Raw genomic sequence first — 15,210 nt, 5'->3', positions numbered from 1 at the left:
TCATATCAATATTTATTGAGTCAACAAATTTTTATTGATTATACTACCGTGGGGTCCATATTGTGCTGTGATCTACAAGGAATGCAAAATAAAAACAATATACGATAGGGAGACAACTCATTAAAATGCTAGAAAAATGAAGTAATAGTGAGAACCCATAAAAATAATTGTTATTGCAGAACCTGGTGTTACCAAACATTCATTCAGATAATGGTAAGTACCCGAAAATCACAACCTTGAGTTTTCGGTTGTCTGATATAAGCTAGGAAGGAAAAGTAAATTTTATTTCTCATGATCATTCCTGTTGATTGCCATATCTTCCCAGCATACTTTGCTGATCCTGTCTGATGTCAACAGAAAGAAATGCCATAATCAATTACTAGTGACTGCCATGGCGTAATAATGGCCATCAGGCCAGGCTTTCCCACACATGGTTGAAATATTTCAGGGTATCTTTAAATATTTTTAAGAAAAGTATCAAAGACATCATCAGTATACTAATAAACATTTTACATTGTGCCTTTCTTCAAAGGTTTTTTTCTAAACTAGAGCTTTGAAACTGAAACAGAAAACCATACTCTGGACTCCAGAGAATGACTGATGCCAGAAGATTATGTAAGCATCACTAATGGGCTTACATGGGAAGACATTGCAGCCAATTATATTTCTATCCTGTCTATATTACTCATAGCTTAAGATGATGTCACTGTGTGTGTGTATCTTATGACATGAGACCTGGAGAGAAAAGGAAAGGATCCAGGCTGATTTCAATGGAAGCTTTGGCATTCATAAACCACTTACCTGAATTATTTTTAAATCAGATTGTCCTTCAATCTTATGATTCAATCAAATAGCTAAATAGCTAAGTGTATTTTTTCAATGCCATGGTTACTCTCAGTCTTATAAAAGGTGTTCTGGGCTCATGAAGCTGAATTAAAAGACATTCATTTGTGGTTGCTTTAAACCACATAGGATGACTCATCATATTGGTTACATCCGCTTGTGCTGAAGTTCATCTTGAGTAACTATTGTGTTAAGTGCTCTCCATAAGTAGCGTTTATGCAAATCTATTTTTCTCTTGATCATTAAGGCACTTTAACATAAAGGGGTAAAACTCTGCCTTTGAACCACATCCTGGGATTGTTTCTCTATAGCAGATTGCTTTGTGTCTGAAAGCTATACAGGATATTTAAAGACTTGGGCAAATGATTAAAATTACCACTTTTTTTTTTTCTTCCTGGCAGCCTAAGCCCTATACTTTACCTGTCATTCAGCCCTTCTAAAAGAGAAGGGCTGAGACCGAGTAGAAATCTGGTCACATGACCATAGCCTCCTCCCCAATCTCCTTTTTAAGAGCTCCTGCAATTGTCATTTACATTAAAGTTCTATACTCTGGCCTGTAGTTAGAGAACTGCCCCTTTGATTTCTGTTACAGGTAAAAAAAAAACAAAAAAAAAAACACAGATTTGCCAGTCACTGGGCTGCTTTCTAAAGTATTTAATTGCCAGGACTTTCTAAACAGGAAAAGAAAGCCTGAAAGCGAGGACATTATTGAAATGTTAGTACAATATACAGATGCCCTTAAAGGTATGAGCAACCTTTAAGGTTCTCAGGTTCTTATGTTATGGAATCTAGAGTTTAAGAATTTATCAGGACCCACGCTGATGACATCTAGAGGGAATTTGAAAGAAAATGCTAGCAACTCAATAAATTCTACAAACATTTATGTAGTGCTAACAGACCAGGAACTGTAAAGGCACCAGGGATACAAGGCTGAGTTAGACTATATGAGCAGGTTCCTGGAGGCCAGTTTCCAGTGAGAACAATTTACTTATTAGCGATTGTAACAGAAGTACACTCTCAGTGTAGTTGGAAAGGACTGAGAGTTCAGAGTAGGATGAAACAGGGACTAGAATCTTCTCTTGTCTCATCATACTCAGGTCTATTTTGATGACATAAATATAGACACAGGGCAGTGTAGGGAAATAAGCAGGGACTCCAAAATCTGGAACAACTGTGTAGTCAGATCATGTCCTGTCTGTTTGATCTTGGACTGGGAAATGGTTAGACATAACCAGAGGATATTTTCTACACGTCTCCAAAATAAGAGTTTATTGTCCTAAAAACCACACAATGTGTCTGGATTTAACTGAAAATGTGGGTCATACTTTAGCCTAGGGTTATATCTTGTTAAATTACATAATGTGCTGTCATTTTCTTTGAATTTATTTTGTAATGATTGTGAATCTTCTTTTTTTCTTTAATCTTGCTCGTAATTAATTTATTTTATTGGATTACAAGACAAATGCATACCTTTCTTGAGATGTTGAAAAAATGAAGAAAGTTCAAAGAAGTAAATTAAAGTAATCCATACCCTATCATCCTACTACCCAGACTTAATGACTGTTAACGTTTTGAAGAATTTTCTTTCAAAATTTTTTCATAACCATTTTATTTTCATAAAATCGATCATAAGATTATGATTTGTTATACAACTTGAAATTTATTGATAGAAGTAAACATGCTTATAATGTATTTAACCAACCCCATATGGTTGACTATAACTTTATTTTAATTACTTCATGAATATTATCATTCTTCAGGAAAGAAGAAAGACTGAAATAAGCACTGCCAATCAAGATAGAGGAGACTATTTGACACATTTTAGAAAAAGGGCCACACACTTTCTAAAATGCGAAACTACTGGTAATGTGTCTGAAATCAAGGTCCAGGCCTTATATTCTATATTCTCTGCAATGGATACTACAGACCAGGTAGCCACGAAGTAGCTAGTCTAAATTAGAAATTTCAGAAAGACAATTACAGGATAGGAAATAAACTGTTTAGCAGGCACTATGCTAAGCATTGTTAAGATCCCAGTGCACCATGCTGAAGGCAGGCAATGATTTTACTTTAAAGTTAGAATAAAATGTATCTTAATATGGACAATATTATTATCATCATCATCACTATCATTATTATTATTAATGATTTAGCAACCATTATTGACTGCTGTTATGTGTAAAGCATTGGGTTTTATACACATTAACTTTTTTACTATTAGGAGCTATTATTATTATCTTCAGAAAATACTGGGAAAATCAAGACTCGGAAAGAATAAGTTATTTGCTTAAAGTCACATGGATGGTAGGGGATGTAGAGCTCAGAATTCTCTCCATCCACGCCTTCGATCTTTTAGTTCTCACATCAAAGATTGCCATTCTCTACTGTAGACACTTTTTATTAAAGACCCTGGTTTTTATTTTCCTCAAAGTACTTATTACTAATGCTGCTGTTCCCCACCTTGTTGGTTTATTGCTTATTTGTTTGACTAACATGTAACCCCCACTAAGGCATGGGCTTTATCTATCATGCTTATTACTATGTCCTCCTCACCTTGGACGCTATGTAACGACTAGCTGGTGATCCATGAGTATCTGATTGAGGGGAAGAATACATGGGGTAAAGGGCAGGGTGTCTGCCCCCACAGGACTGATAGCCTAGTCATTCTAAGTTATGCCTCGAAGTTGCATTTGGTAAATGGTGTTTCTGAGAGTCTCTAAGGGTTGCAGTCCTGGGGGAGCAAAGGTGAGTCAGAGTTCACACCCACCTGTGGGTGCTTAGAAAAGGACCCAGGAAGGGGCCAGGATTAAGTGGGGGCTGGGCATATAAATTGCCAGGAAAAGTGTCTTTAACTTTGTCCCAGTCATTTAAGCTCAGCCCTTGTGATTCAAGAAATGAAAGAGAGCCTATTCCAAGGGAGAGCTAGGAAACCCCATGGCCCTGATAAAAACACATCAAATGAGATGCTAATGCCCCACATTGATCACCCTAGAAAGCCTGGCTGAAGATGTTTATCCTAATCCTCCAATCCAGACATTTCCTGAGATATGGTCAGGAGGGCTAATTACTTCAATACATAAAAACGGAAATGCTCTCAAGCCAAGCAGCCCGTGAGCTCTCCATTAGCAGGAACAGCAGTAAACCCCGCGGCCTGCCGCCTTCTTGCTGAAGGAATGAAACCACGTCCGACCAGTGACAGCAACATCCATAAAATCCAAATTGGATTCTTCCCTTGAAAATGAGCCACGGACTCCATCTCTCCTGCGATTGCTGCATATTAACAAACGTTAAAAAAAAATCCAACCGGGAGAAGAGATTTTCTTTGCTTTATTAGACTTTAAAATCACCCTGGACTCAACCTGGCACCAGAAGGGAATCCACAACTGCTACAAAGGGAATGGATGGAAAAACAAATGACGTATTTGAGTTTCTAGATCAATCTATCAATTGAAGGATGGAAATAAGCATAAACGGATGCCTTCAAGCAGGAAAGTGAGACAAGGACTCACATCTAATAGCTTAATAGATACTGGGATGAGTTACTCCCTGGGCTGGAGCTGTGCCCAAGCTCAGGGCCTCTGAAATACCAAACAGAAACTGCCTATTGAGACACCATACTGCACGGGGTATTTTGGTGGCATTGAGATAATTCATGTGGGAGCTGAACGAAAGAGCTTAGTCATACGTTAGTGACAGAACTCTCTAGAGCCATCTGCAGAGCAGTTCTTAGACTGTCTTACTGACTGTCTGGTAGGGTAATGATTAATAATAGCACACAATATGGAAAACAACATGCCTGGTTGATCATTAGAGAATGAACGCCGAGGAATAAAGGATGGCAATGGACTTAATTCATTTTTTTTTTCTGTTACCGGAAATATATGACATGGTTCTAGCCTTGGAAGAGCATACAAGCTTTCAGAAAAGAAAAGTATAGATGTGAAAAATCTTCTTAACATTTTCTTAATCTTCTTAACAAACAGATTTTTGATATTTCTGAGGGATGCCACCCACATGTTTCTCCAAACCAAGAATATCACTGGAGCATAAAAAGCTGCCCAGTTTTATTGGAACCTAATGAAATAGCTCTGACAGGCAGTATCTTAAATTCAAAGTCTCACAGAACCTGCATGGAAACTCCATAAAATGAACTATGATGTCATCAATGTGCCAAAGTCTGGGCCACCGGTTCTTATTTGTGTCCTCGAATGCCCTATAATTTAAAGATTTTTATAAAGCTAGATTTAATCATAAAGATTGATTCATGACCTAAAGTATAATAATTAATATATCTTTAGTTACCTTATACTCACCCTTCCTGGATAAACGTTTTAATGAAGATAATTTTATTCTGATATAGGCCTGATGTGTTTTTAATGAGCAATTATATCCCAGGCTACATTCCTTCACCTCAGTGCACTTCTTGAATCTAAGGGGAAACACTTCAGGAGCAACACAAATTCAATTTAAAAAGACATTGAGCTCCTACTATCTGCCAGGCACTATAAGGAATGAGCCAGCAAGGTCCCTGCTCTCTCAGAAGCAATGCTTTAATGGGGGGGACGATTTGGTGGGGACGAAGTCAGGCTTTAAACAAACAAATAAGCACATAAATAAGAAAACTTCATACAGTAAGAAGTGCTCAATTGAGAAAGACCACATGCCTTCCTAGAGAATGGCCAGATAGCTGGGATTTTTTTGTTCTTTTTTTATGGATGAGGACTTGTCTAAGAAGTTGACATTAAGATCTGAATTGCCAGGCGTATTGAGCCATCTTCAAAAGAAGGATAAGAAAATTTAAAGCTAAGAGAAGAGCAAATTCAAAGACCAAAAGGAGGGGTTAGTCTTTGCTTCTGGTAGAATAGAAAAGAAAGAAGTCCACTGAGAGAGCTGAGAGAAAGGGTAGAGTGGTGTAAGAGGGAGCTAAACAGGAGACAGGCTGGTGGCTCAGAGCTTTGTTCATCTGGGTAAGGAGACAGGATTATACTCTTAAGTGAGAGGAGAAGTCATTGGAAAAATTTACACAGAGAAATTACTTAATTAGACTCATAGTTTAAAAGTATTCCTCTGGCTTCTATGTCAGGAATATACAGTGTGGGGGCAGATGTAGAAGATGTCAATTGCAAGGGCCCAGGAGAGCCATGGTAGGAGCCTGAACGACGGTGAGATGGCAGAATTGCTGATAAGGAGTAATATCCAGGATATATTCTAGAGGTAGAGGTAGAATACAGGCAGGCATTCCAGGTGACTTCACATTATCTAAAACAATTCTGAAAACCTGAAATGTCAAATTTTACATGTGATAAATAAGGGTTCAACTTTCAGAAATTTATCTTTATTGGGCTTGTCCAGAGAGATGTATGTACGAGAGAAACTATTCATCACTTTCAAGGTTAAAAAAATGAGAAACAAAATGGGGAATTTCTAGGTGTCCATCAAGATAAAGCTACTTAGATAAGTTGTGGGTAAAATATTACACAGTTCTTATTATCTATGGTGTGAGTTTATATTTATTGACATGAAAGTATATCAGTATATGCACTGTTAAAAAGCAAAAAGAAAATTGAATATATACATACATACAGTAGGTGCATAGAAAAATATGGAAGGTGCTACACAAAGCTATCTCATTTACTCTTGTTTATGAGTCCATGTCACATTTTATCACTTAAAGCATCAACAATAAACATATTTCCAATGAACAAAAAGGAGTATTCAGTACCCACGTTAGTACCATCATACTTATGGCTTTGTTTAAGCTATTTGTGCAGATTTTGGGTATCCAGGTGCCCATCTTCCATCAATTTAAATTTTCCTAACTGCCATATTTCTGCTAAGTAGCTAATAATTTTTCAGCTTACATGAAGACCAGGCTTTAAAAACAGAAGTCCCAATGGAACACCCTCTGACGAGACTCTTTAACGACATTTAATACTAGGAAGTGAGCACTAAACTTTTATTTCTTTGATATGACACTTTACTTTTTCATCACTGGGTTTTTCACTAAGTAGGGGCCCCAATGATGTAAGTAACTTGTGCACATTTGGACTTTTCCCTAGTGGCTTTTGCTATAACTAATTTTGCTTCTCCAACATTGTTAAATCACACTAAAAGCATTCTGCTCACAAGCCTTGATGCTGTCTAATGCATTTCTACTTGACAACATACAGAAACAGACAAACTATAACAAATGTTAATTATTTAAATTACAAGGTTAAATATCCCTGGTACAGCACAAAAGCACTTGTGGTCAATATCCCCGATATTAAAATCATTTCAGAGATGCCTTGCATTTGTTCATCACTATATTCTGTCTACTTCTTCCTTCCATCTTTGCACCCCTTTTCTCTTCACTGCTTCCTTTTTTCTTTCCTTCATATTCATTGTGTTCAATTATTCACTTACCTATTAATTTTATAGATAGTTATCGAGTCCTACAATGTGCCAGACATTGCAAAATGCCGATGGTTCAAAATGAGTCTGGCAGAAAATATTTCCTCAAAGAACCTAGAGCCTGTCTAATGGGGAAGACAGAAACATAAAGATAAAAAAAAAAAATAACCATGCAGGGGTTGGGAGTGGGTAGGGACAGATTAAGCAAAGAACTTATATGCATATATGCATAACCCTTGGACACAGACAATAGTGTGGAGAAGGCCTGGGGGGCGGATGTTGGTGGGAGGGGGTCACTGGGGGAAAAAGAAAGGGGATATCTGTAATATTTTCAACAATAAAGATAAATTTTTAAAAAACATGATAATAATGGAGCTTTAGTGTTGACAATGTTGATATTTAAAACATAAGTCTTAAAAAATGGAAAATCATTTCTCCTGCGTGGGCCTACATCTTAGGTCTTTAGAACTATGATCAGTATTCTCTGGGCTAAGGGAATTGGTGCTAAATTTGGGATGCTCTCTTGAGATGGAGCCTGCATGATGCCTGAAAAGCTGAAAAACTTCTCCCAGGATGAGGTGTGAGTGGACCAGGGGCAGGAGAGGGAGGGGAATTCATATGGAGCTGCAAAGGCTGAAGGCTGAGAGAGAGCCTGGCACCTTCAGAGATTGCTTGTACCCAGGTAGGAGAAGCAAAATGAAGGTTAAATATGGATGGGATAAAGCTAAAGGTGTTAGGAATAGTCCCCAAGGCTAGACAGGGCTCCTTGGAAACAGAGGGATCTCAGTTCTTTCTCACAGGTCCCATCGCCCCATGCCGAGGAGCTCCAGGCTTCCTAACGGTGCTGCCATCATAACAGGAGGTTGACTCAGAAAGTCCCGAAACTGGGTAATCAGATGTTCAGGCTGGCTCATCTATATTGCAGAAGCCATTTATCCCTGGAGATTCATGAAATAGCACCTGACGCTTATTGCTCTCAGGGTCTTCATCTCAGTCTCAAATTCAAGCAAGGGGACACTGTCCTGGGCTCCAGCCTTTAGCAACCTCTTCTCTCATTGTCCTTTGGTCATGCTGCTTTCTGCAAGGGAAAACATCCACAGGACCTTGGGAACATGACCACACAAGAGCCTAGACACCACTTCTTCCAACTCAACAAATCATAGGAACCTTAAATCCTGGAGTTTCTTCTTCAATAGGAAGTTTCCCAAATCCTTGTTTCAGGGTACATGTGAGCTTTTTCTAAGAAGTGGCCACAGGGGCAGCTGTTTCCAAGATTGAGAGCTGGATAGAGTCAGTGTGAACAAAGCTTAGAGGTTGTCAGTATGTAAATATATGAGGCCCCTAGCTGTATGCAATGGAGCTGGGGTGGGAAACAAAGGAGAGACTGTGTCTGGAACTGAGAAATATTGCCAGAGGCCAGTGGTGGAAGGGACCCAGTCCTGGTGTAGAATTCTCAGGAGTCCAAGACTTGTAAATCTGAACCAAACATTAGAGGTCATCATAAAGTTATATTCATCAAGGAAGGAAGATAGAGTCCATAGTGTGCTACAGCCACCTCATAAAGTCTTGGAAGAGCTGATTGTTATAATCTCTTCCCAGCCCCACGTTCAGTGGCATCACATTGGCTGCTTAAGACTGACCATGGTGAAATTATATCATGAAAATCAGCAGATGCTACAAATTAACATTTCCACCACTGCCCTTTTAGAGACCCAATGTCAAACATTGATTCTCATGCCACTTCATTAAATATATTTTCTTTAATGGCTAATGACTTTAATTTATAACTTTTTAACTTTTAGACATGTAGTATGTAGGTCTTTATTTATACTTTGCAAATGTCAGGGGTAAGATTGCCTAGGGCAAGGATGGGTTGTTGCATAGATAATTAAACTCACTGGGAGATATAGGGTCACTGTGCACTGCACAGAAAAAGGGTGAAACTTTTCTCCTGGTACTATATAATGAACAATGTATATGGTAAGGCTCAGTCTTCATTTCTTCTATTCCTATAACTTAACAGCATAGGATTGCTGGAAGTTTGTCAGGATATGAGATATTGAGAGGGTGAATAATCAGGTTTTGTGTTTATAGGTTTAGAATCCTCCTCTGTTTGAGAAATAAAAAGAAAATATTTTTTTTGTTTGTTTGAGCTCTCTAGAACTCAGAGGTAATCAGGCTAGATTATAAAATTTTAAGGAACAGCAGGGAACACCATGACAAGGAACTTGTTTTATAGGGGGTACATTCTAGAAGTCTCCCTAATATAAAGCCATAGTGTATGACTAATTTTTCCATTTGGGGCCCTAGAAAAAGTTTCTTTAACTAATATCTTGAAACTCACGGCTCACTGAATCTAAATTGCCTATATCTGGTTTTGCATATTTTAAAGTATATTAAAAAATAACTGAGAAAGTAATTGAAATGATGATTTTCATCCCTCAGATATTGGGTGAGTTACAGAAATTTGAATTTTTAACCAACTTCCCAGGTTTTTTTTCCCAATGAACATAGTCTATGGACAGTACATTGAAAATATTAACTCAATATCTAATATCAAATTCTTATAATTCCCTTCAGTTATTTGGTATCATGGAAGTGAATCCACTTTAACGGGCAGATTTTGGCCAATGTAAATAACATGGGTGTTATGAACTTAATTGTGCATATACCCACATTCATATGTTGAAAGGCTAATGTGACTGTGTTTGGAGACTGGGCCTTTAAGAAGCTAATTAAATGAAGTGTCCTTATGAAAAAAAATGAAGAGGCACCAGGAGTGAGTGAACACGAAGGAATGGCCATGTGAGGACAGAGCAACAAGGTGACCGTCTGCAAGCCAGGAAGAGCCTCCAGTCTTACCAAAACCAACCCTGCTGGCATTTTGATCTTGGGTTTTTCAGGCTCCAGACACTTGAAGTCAATTTGATGTTCTTTAGCATGATGAAAATATTTCTGCTGAAGCCTGATGTCTATTTCATCATGCTTTGACAACAGGGCCATTCACATTGGCCAAATTAAGTTCTCTGATCTTTTTGGCTTCCAAGATTGACTAATTCTTTTTCTTACAGATTCATTTTTTTCTTTTGCTTTTTAAACACAATCAAGATGCTTAGAGTTTTGTCTTACTAACCAGAGAGAAACTCTCTGTATTTTTCTAAGATGACTTTGCATGTCTCTATTCAAATACATTAAATACTAGTTGTGTAGTCCTATTTGCAGAGAAATATCTCATTTCTGTGTATCAGGCAGTCAGGAGCTCAGGAAAAGGTGAGAGGCTACCACATACATTCCACCATGCATTCTCCTCTGGTTTGGTCTTCCAGGGTAGATGAAAGAAAGAAGATGAGAAAAAATGATGCTGTAAACCCTGTTTCTTAGGAGAATTGGTAAGGAGACAAAATATTTTCTCAGTAGGCAGAATAGCTGATTAAGTGGGAAATGTCATCTCATGACCACAATGGATAACCAAGTGTTATGCTTATTAAAATAGATGTTCTGGCGTCTAAAAAATGCGGTACAATGTCTTCTTCTGAATTCAGATTGTTTTCTCCCTAGTCACTTTTCAATTGTAAGTATCTATTATAAATAAGTTAGTTTTAAATAAGCTATTTCTAAAAGCCCAGAGAAGTATATTTTTCACATTTCTTTTTATTTGCTGTGGTAAAAAAAGAAACCTCTGTCTCAGTCACCATGATTATTAAGTCATTTCTCCCCAGGTTTCCAGGGACCCTCTGCTAACTAATTTCCATTTTCAGTTGCTGATGACTATGTTCATTCAACTAGAGTGATGGAGTTTCTTTCCATTGGTTTTAAAATAGGGTATTTTATGGAAAGTTTCTGCATATCACCGTTGAAGGTGCAGTATGCCATTTGTTTTTGTTAAAAGTTTTATTCAGGTCATACATGACTGAAGACGCCTGATGGTGAGTTCAGTCCTGAATTTCTTGAGTTTATTGCTGGAGAAATGCAGTCTTCAGGTATCACAGAGTGGAAGGAAAAATATTTATTATGAATAATTATTGTTTCTCTATAACAAATGCTTTGACCAAGGTACTTTATAATATTATTCCCACTTCCCAGATGAAAAAACTGAGGACCAAATAGGTGAAGCATATTTGCTTGGGTATAGAATGGCCTAAAGAGGAGAACTATACAGCTTCCATTAGGAAATGAAGACACCAGGCTTTAACCTCACATCTGTCTGACATAAACCTAGCATGATCAGTTTCCCAGGACTTTCTATTTTAACACCGAAAGTCTTGCACTCTGCCAATCCTGGGCAAACTGGGACAGGTGATCATTTTACCAAGTCCTAGGTTCTTTCATAGTAGCGCATTGCTGGCTCAGGTTATGACTTTATGTATAGATTTGCTAAATCAAATATTTTAAAACAATGTATTTGCATGAAGTGGAAACTATTTTAAAATATTAACCAAGTTTTTCTCCCCAATGTTTGCCTGTCTTAGCATTAGTCAGATAGGCCATTCAATGCTCATTTTTTTTCCAAGATAGAGTGTTCAACACAGAATGAGTTGTTTCTTTGTCTCTTTTAAGTTTAGTTCCTCAGGGAAATGGGAAAGTCTATAATAAGGACAATAAATTTGGTGGCATACATGATGATATATAAATAAGTATTTACAGCACTGAAAATGATGACGATGATGATAGCTAAAATATTTTGGACACTTGCTATATGGCAGATACTTTTCTCAGTGTTTGACAAATGTTGTCTTACAATTTTTATTTGAATTGTGTACTCTTAATCCTACATATGGAGAAACTGAGGCACAGAGCGACTGAGTAAAGTTTTCATCTTCACATATACTATGGCAGATCCAGCATTCAACCTTAGGTAATATGGCTCCAGACCCTGTGCTTTAAGCATTGTGCTCTGCTGAATCAAGAATAACATTGGTTGTAGACAAAAAGGGTCAATTAGAGAGGAAGGGATGAGGAATTAGATTCCAGTAGTTCCTTGAGAAGTGGCTCAATATCTACTCAATCTTTAAGGGACTGAGCTTTGGGTAGAACAGATAAGAAAACCAAGATCTGTTTAGAGGCATTCTGAGAGAAGAGTGAATTTGTGTTCCAGTCCCAATTAAACCCAAGAGAGGGCAAGATCCCAAAGTAGCAATCACCTGTGATTAGTCTAAGAGTCATTCCTGAGATAACAGGGATCAATTAGGCTTTGCTTCATTTGTACATAACAAAAACCCAAAATAATGGAAGCTCAAATAAATAAGAGAATTTTTTGTTCTTCTTGTTCAAGAAGTCTATTTACGGTAATTCCGTGATTATCAGGTGACACGTTTCTTTACCATGTTTTTATTTTCTCCATGTGATTTCTCCATGAGCCATTCATATTTAAAAGCAGGAAGGGGATTTTTACAAAAGAGCAAAAGAACATTCCCCCTGTCAAAGTCCCACCCAACTTCCATTTACACCTCAATTGGCCAGGATTTAGTTACACTGCTACATTTGGTTGCAAGGATGCAAAAAATATATAGTGTTTTATTAGGCATATAGCTACTCTTAAATAAAATAAAAGTTTGTTTGTTTTTTAACCAACGTAAGGAGAGAATGGATAGTGTGTATGAACTGACGGTTTCAGCCAGTGGACCCATATGGTAGCAGTGGGAAAACCTGTGATACAGGGAGTCTAGTCACCGGTTGAGCATGCACCTCTGACTCAGGGGATCATGGTTCGATTAGTTCAGTTCCGGTCAGGCCACATGCCTAGGTTGTGGGCTCAATCCCTGTTGGGGTGAGTGTAGGAGGCACTCTCTCCTCATTGATGTTTCTAGCTATCTCTTCCTCTCCTTTCCTCTCTCTGAAATCGATAAAAACATATAAAAAATTTTTTAAAGTTACATTTATTTCACATTTAAAATTGTAGACTGAGATTTGTAAAAATTACATGTGTAAGTGAGAATAGGGATACACCATTACATGCTAGTAACAAGATTATGCTTAGAGTCAAATGAATGTTTATGGTAACCTTTGATGCCATTTGATTATATCCCAACCCCTTCAGACCTAGTGAGTGCCATGGTAAGTAATTTGGCATGTAAATAAGCAATTTCATTGGGAATTATAATGAATATTTTGAATTCAACTATGTTCATTTGCTGGGGCTACCATGACAAAGTTTCACAGACTGGATGGGTTACACAACAGAAATTTATTTTCTCACAGTTCTGAAGACTAGAAGTCTGAGCTTAAGGTGTTGGCAAGATTGGTTTCTTCTGAGACCTTTCTCTTTAACTTTTAGATTCCCCCCACCAATGTCTTCACATAGTCTTCCTTCTGTTCATGTCTGTGTTCTAAATCCCTTCTTTTTATAAAGACACCAATCATATTGAAATAGGGCCAATCTAATGACTCCACTTTAACTTGATAACCTTTTAAAAGGCCCTATCTCCAAGTATGCTAACTTTCCAAGGTTCTGGGGGTTAGAATTTTAACATATGAATTTGAGAGGATACAACTCAGTTCTTAACACCAACTTTGCACCAAAATGATCCTGTGCTTATTATATTATTGGGTGCACTTTAGGGTGATGGAAAGTCCCAGGCTCCTCATTATCATCAAGGACTCCTGACTGAGCAGCGCCTATGTGCCAGATCCTCTGTTTGGAGTTGTAGGATTATAGGCCCCCAGCAATGTGGGGAGCTTCTCATTAACTGAGGTTTCTGGATATTGAAATGCTGCCCAAGGCAATGTATTCTATCTGTTCTTTTATTGAATTTATCCTTCTGTAGAGTTACATAAGGGTTCAAATACTTAAATTATAAATGGTTTAAAATGGAAAGTATGTAATAAATATACATGATGTGATCGAAAGTGAGAACAAAGCATAACTATTAAACTCCCTTGTAATTCAGCCTAGTTTATGGTATTTAATAGCTGTATAACCCTGGTTACTCATGTTAAATTTTATCTTTAAAATGGAGATAATAATTATTTATAAAGCTTTGTTAATAACAAGCCATATGACAAGAGCAGTTTTTAAGCTCTAATCATACTATGCAGTAATTATGCTGGGAATCTATATTAATATTAATTATATATTGAGATTTTTATGAAGAGAAACTCCCTCCGTTATCTCCATGCATGTTCATTTTACTCATGAAAGGCCCCCCATACATCAGAGACTTCTGTACAGCTCTTTCTGATATTACTGTTGTCCGGCGTGGCAGGATTGAAGAGCCCAAGGATGACATCCCGGTAGAGTCTACAGTGCTCACCAATTTCTTTGTACAAGATTCTCTTTGTCTAGTTGACTTTGAGGAAAAAGTACAAGAGAGACTTTCCTTTGACATACATATCCACCAAGTGAATGTGGTGAATTACATACTCTGCACACATATGCTACTTCTGCTCACCAATCCTGGGTTAAAGCAAGTCACAGGGTCATGCTTAACTCCTACTATATGCCTGCAAGAGAGATTTCCTATCACTTCATAATTCATTTAATCCCTTCCACATGATGAAAGGCTGCTATGTATCAAAAAATGGTCTATGCACTGAGGATATAGGAGTGAATAGATTGTCCTTCATAAACTGTATGTTCTAATGCTTATATAGTATGTCATGGGTATGCACCTGGTGGGTAATATCAAAGCAAGAAGGGTAGATGGAGATGGTCTGGAATGGAGTGACTGCAACTGTATACAGGCTGCTCAGGGCAGGTTTCACTGAAAACATAACATTTTAATAAATATATGAAGTAGTTAAGAGGGTAGCCAAGTTATGCAGAAGACTATTAGACAAGCATGCTAGGCAGAGAGAACAGAATGTGCAAAACCCTCAGGCAGGAGCATGCCTGAAATTCTTGCAGAATGCTAAGGTAAATAAGACTGAAGGAGAGGGGGAAAGGGGGGCCAATGGGAGGAAATACATATCATATGGAGCCTGGAGAGCATTAGAAAGACTATGATTACGACTGAGATAAGAACCCTCTAGCTGTTT

This window comes from Miniopterus natalensis, chromosome 1, assembly GCF_054644295.1.
Source record: "Miniopterus natalensis isolate mMinNat1 chromosome 1, mMinNat1.hap1, whole genome shotgun sequence".
NCBI classification, from domain to species: Eukaryota; Metazoa; Chordata; class Mammalia; order Chiroptera; family Miniopteridae; genus Miniopterus; species Miniopterus natalensis.
This window is presented reverse-complemented; position numbering follows the sequence as displayed.